The sequence below is a fragment of the Rana temporaria genome (assembly GCF_905171775.1).
Source record: "Rana temporaria chromosome 2 unlocalized genomic scaffold, aRanTem1.1 chr2l, whole genome shotgun sequence".
Taxonomy (NCBI): domain Eukaryota; kingdom Metazoa; phylum Chordata; class Amphibia; order Anura; family Ranidae; genus Rana; species Rana temporaria.
In genome coordinates this window covers 725,119-731,086 of record NW_024404416.1, presented here as the reverse complement: position 1 = coordinate 731,086, position 5,968 = coordinate 725,119, and positions in this window count along the sequence as shown.

Sequence of the window (5,968 nt, the reverse complement as noted above, 5' to 3'; positions counted from 1 at the left end):
TGGCAACCAAGCTTTGACCATCAAGTTTTTGTACTCTCCTTGTATTTCAGCCAATCAGAGGTGCTTTTTATACTCGCATTAACATAATAGTGACGTATCGTGCTGTGTGTAAAAAGAGCTTGGCACTGCCTGTAATAAAATATAGATAAGGAAGTTGTTGAACTGAACAGATGTGTCAGTGAGTTACTCCCGGCGTGCACGCATACCGTGTTTCCCCGAAAATGAGCCCGGATCTTATATTAATTATGCCAACAAAAGACACAGTAGGGCTTATTTTCGGGGTAGGTCTTACTATGTATTGTGCTGTCTTCTCTCCCCCTCCCTGCCTGTCAGGAATCCCCAGTGTGAACCGAGTTAAAATGCTTGTACAATCCTACAATCCACTCTATTACAGTACTATATAATGTACAATGTGTGTGTGCCTGTAATATAATTGGGCCAAATACCTTTGTTATAGCGCCATTCTGCGCTTCTGTGACCCGCCAGAGCTCTCCTCCCCGCATTTATATTACAGAAACACACACATTACATTATATAATACTGTAATAGAGTGGATTTTAGGATTTTGCAAGCATTTTTAACTAGGGCTTATTTTCGGGGTAGGTCTTATATTGCAGCCCTCCTGGAAAATAATGCTAGGTCTTATTTTCAGGGTAGGTCTTATTTTTGGGGAAACAGGGTATCTACACTTTACATTTTGGACCAGCAGCGGAAATCCACCTTGAATCCCATTGAGGTTCACCCCCATTACAGTACAAATATACATTACCGATGTTGTTAAGGCAGAATGAGGGAACGCTCAATGGTGGCTTTTATGTCTGTGGACAGTCCCAAACCACTAGCTATTAAATCTTGGACTTTGCACACAACATAATCCAGGATTGTTCAATAAACTCAACTCTGTGCAAACAAACATTTAAATTGCTCCCCAGGCAGCGCCAAAAATAATAGCTTTGGTTGGAAAATGCACCTTCAATCCGGAGCTGCCCCCTGTAGTACCTATCTTCTCCACAAGATGTACTCAGTCATCTGGGTTGAATATACCTAGCATCAATAAACCTGAGACTAAAGATTGTAAGTGCAGGGTGTCAAAGCCCCTCCCCCTGAACATGGTGCACTGAGCTCACTGAACCTGGAAGACTGAGTGAAGATTGTAAGTGTAGGGCGTTATAGCCTCTCCCCCTGAGCATGGTGCCCTGAACTCACTGATCCTGGAAGACTGAGTGAAGATTGTAAGTGTAGGGTGTCATAGCCCCTCTCCCTGAAGATGGTACCCTAAGCTCACTGAACCTGAAAGACTGAGTGAAGATTGTAAGTGTAGGGCGCTATAGCCTCTCCCCCTGAGCATGGTGCCCTGAACTCACTGAACCTGGAAGACTGAGTGAAGATTGTAAGTGTAGGGCATTATAGCCCCTCCCCCTGAGCATGGTGCCCTGAACTCACTGAACCTGGAAGACTGAGTGAAGATTGTAAGTGTAGGGTGTCATAGCTCCTCCACCTGAGCATGGTGCCCTGAGCTCACTGAACCTGGAAGACTGAGTGGAGATTGTCACATCTCCTCCCCCTGAGCATGGTGCCCTGAACTCACTGAACCTGGAAGACTGAGTGAAGATTGTAAGTGTAGGGTGTCATAGCCCCTCCACCTGAGCATGGTGCCCTGAACTCACTGAACCTGGAAGACTGAGTGAAGATTGTCATATCTCCTCCCCCTGAGCATGGTGCCCTGAGCTCATTGAACCTGGAAGACTGAGTGAAGATTGTAAGTGTAGGGTGTCATAGCTCCTCCACCTGAGCATGGTGCCCTGAACTCACTGAACCTGGAAGACTGAGTGAAGATTGTCACATCTCCTCCCCCTGAGCATGGTGCCCTGAACTCACTGAACCTGGAAGACTGAGTGAAGATTGTAAGTGTAGGGTGTCATAGCCCCTCCACCTGAGCATGGTGCCCTGAACTCACTGAACCTGGAAGACTGAGTGAAGATTGTCATATCTCCTCCCCCTGAGCATGGTGCCCTGAGCTCATTGAACCTGGAAGACTGAGTGAAGATTGTAAGTGTAGGGTGTTATAGCTCCTCCACCTGAGCATGGTGCCCTGAACTCACTGAACCTGGAAGACTGAGTGAAGATTGTCACATCTCCTCCCCCTGAGCATGGTGCCCTGAACTCACTGAACCTGGAAGACTGAGTGAAGATTGTAAGTGTAGGGTGTCATAGCCCCTCTCCCTGAAGATGGTACCCTGAAGTCACTGTGTCATGATCACTTAGTGCCCCTGTTCCTCATTCCAGCACCCGGGTGTTGGCTGTTGCTTTTCCTCCCTGTCTGTGTTGACCTGTTGACTGATTGATCTGGTCAGTCACCTGATATAAGCCAACTGAACACTCTATCCCTCGCTTGTGATAGAGACAGAGACCTGCATTGTTCTGATCAAGCCTTCCGTTTGCCTGCACTACTTTGCTGTTAGATTTCCCTGTGTATGACTCAGATCGGATATCGGACCACCCCAGAACTTCCGCATGCCTTATTACCTGGACCGTCTTAGAACCATGCTATCTGTTAAAGGAAATTTCATTCACTTTAGAGAGATTTACTAATTTTCTGTTGTATCCCCAACATAGGAAATGAAGGGAAAGCTCCCGATTGGGACACAAACAGCAAAAAAAAAAATAACCTGGCAGGGGTTTTAGCCCTTCCCTACACTATACAGAACTCATAAAATGTGACCCATACCATTCCTCTTGTTAACTAATCTATTGGTCAATGTGCATAGAAGCTGCTGTAAGGTCTTTAGGAATCTCCAGATAGCAGCTGTGAAACTCTGCGCAAAAAATCGACCTTACCTTCCTTCTTCCCTCCTTTCTCATTGGCCGTAATGATTATCTGTTTTCTATTTGCTGACCTCAGCCAATGCCGTAAAGTGTATGTAAAGGGGAAATTTCATTCACTTCTAGAGATTTCATCTTTTCTTTTTTTTTTCTTTTTTCGACCATAATTTTTATTGAGAACAAAAAGAATCAGAGTGTTACAAACATTCAGGACATGTAGCAGTATTACATAAAAGAAGATATGAAGAAACTGACAATCTTTAAGTAATTATGATACAAGAATAAAGAAAGTTTCCCGCTATGAAAAGTGACCCCAATCCAATTTGGTGGGGCCCAAACCTGTGACCCCCCCATTGGGTCATCTCATTTTCTGTTGCATCTCCAGCACAGGAAGTGAAGGGAAAGCTCCCGATTGGGACACAAACAGCAAAAATAAAACCTTTCCCCTACGCTATCCAAAACTAAAACTAAAAAAAATGGTGTATGTCCAAAACATTTGGCGCTGAGGCTCTGTTAGATTGATTCCCCCCTCACTTCCTGTCCCGTTGACAATTTTTTTTTTATTAGACAGGAAGTAAGGAAAACTCTCCAACACCAACACAGGAAGAAGAATACAAATTAGTGGTAGAAGGGTTAGAACCCCCTGTCAGATGTTTTCTATATGTCGATGTCTCTGTTTTCCTCACTTCCTGTCTGGTAAAAGTGTTGTAACTGGAACAGGAAGTGGGGATAAATCTCTAATCCTTCCCCAGCCACTCCCCACTATCCAATCATTATATTTGTATTACCTGTATCAACCTTGTTTATAATGCTTACAGCATTCTGGGAAATTGACAGCAATATAAATATATATATGCAGACTCTGGGCCATATTCTCGTATATTTCCCGCGGGCGGCGCGTAAGCCATTTACACTCCGCCGCCCCAACCTACAGGAGCAAGTGCTGTATTCCCCAAACACTTGCTCCGTAGTTTGGGGCGGCGGAGTGTAAATGGGCCGGCGTAGCCACGCGTATCTCCAAGGGGACGGCTTCTATTTAAATTAAGCGCGCCCCCGATTCTAACGAACTGCGCATGCGCCAGGCTTAAAATAGCCCAGTGCGCATGCTCCAGTTCTCGGCGTAAAACGTCAATGATGCCGACGTGTGCGTCATTGACGTAAAGTCGTATTCAAGAACGACTTAGGGAAACGACGTAGCCGACGGAAAAACACGACGCGGACCCGACGCCATACTTAACATGGCCTACGTGGGACTTGCGTAAACTTACCCCCCATATAGCAGGGGTAAGTTTACGCTTACACAAACGACGTTAGCGACGGTTATGCGACGCAAATTCGTTCGGGAATCGGCGTATCAGGCTCATTTGCATAAACAAATGAGACCTGAACGTAAACGCCATCTAGCGGCGGGCGGAGTAATTACATTTAAGATCCGCCAATGTAAGTGACTTACACATGGCGGATCTTAAGCGTATCTATGCGAAAATGATTCTAAGAATCACTCGCATAGATACGCGGGCCAAAAAAGAGACATACGACGGAGTATCCTGAGATACTCCATCGTATCCTTACTCAAAATATGGCCCAGTATGTCTATGTCTGTTTTCCTCACTTCCTGTCTGGTAAAAGTGTTGTAACTGGAACAGGAAGTGAGGATAAATCTCTAATCCTTCCCCAGCCACTCCCCACCATCCAATCATTATATTTGTATTACCTGTATCAACCTTGTTTATAATGCTTACAGCATTCTGGAAATTGACAGCAATATATATATATATGCACTATGTTGTCAAAAGTATTGGGACGCCGGCCTTTACACACACATATGAACTTTAATGGTATCCCAGTCTTGGTCCGGAGGGTTCAATATTGAGTTGGCTCCGCCCTTTGCAGCTATAACAGCTTCAACTCTTCTGGGAAGGCCGTCCACAAGGTTTAGGAGGGTGTCTATGGGACGAGAAGAGAATTTGTGAGGTCAGGCACTGATGTCTCCACTCTAATTCATCCGAAAGGTGTTCTATTGGGTTGAGGCCAGGACTCTGTGCAGGCCAGTCAAGTTCCTCCACCCCAAGCTTGTTCATCCATGTCTTTATGGACCTTGCTTTGTGCACTGGTCCAAGTCATTTGGTGGAGGGGGGATTATGGTGTGGGGGGGATGGGGGATTATGGTGTGGGGTTGTTTTTCAGGGGTTGGGATTTGCCCCTTAGTTCCAGTGAATGGAACTCTTAAGGCGTCGGCATACCAAGACATTTTGGACAATTTCATGCCCCCAACTTTGTGGGAGGAGTTTTGGGACGGCCCCTTCCTGTTCCAACATGACTGCACACCAGAGCACAAAGCAAGGTCCATAAAGACACGGATGAGCGAGTTTGGGGTGGAGGAACTTGACTGGCCTGCACAGAGTCCTGACCTCACCTTTGGGATGAATTAGAGCGGAGACTGTGAGCCAGGCTTTTCCGTCCAACATCAGTGTCTGACCTCACAAATGCTCTTCTGGAAGAATGGTCAAACATTCCCATAGACCAGTTGTTTCTCAACTCCAGTCCTCAAGGCACCCCAACAGGTCATGTTTTCAGCCTTTCCTTTATTTTGCACAGCTGATTTGATCAGTTTCACTGCCTTAGTAGTTGCCACAGCAGTTCCATCTGAGGGAAATCCTGAAAACATGACCTGTTGGGGCACCTTGAGGACTGGAGTTGAGAAACACTGCCCTAGACACCCTCCTAAACCTTGTGGACGGCCTTCCCAGAAGAGGTGAAGCTGTTATAGCTGAAAGGGGCGGGGCCAACTCAATATTGAACCCTACGGACTAAGACTGGGAGGCCATTAAAGTTCATGTGTGTGTAAAGGCAGGCGTCCCAATACTTTTGACAATATAGTGTATATGTCTATATGATAGCTCTATAAATAATTATAATGAGAATGAATTATAACTTATGGTCCATGTCTGTCCGATGAAGTGTACTGTGAAGCCGCTCACCCTGCAAAGTCCACAGCTGAAGAAGGTGATTTCTGGTGGCCACATGACTGAAGGTATCACGTCTCAGGGAGGGAGCACACTAAGGACATTTATAACATGGATGTGATCTCCTTGTCTAGGTCTTCTACAAATTCAATATACTTTACTATGCGGTCCATGGGGGG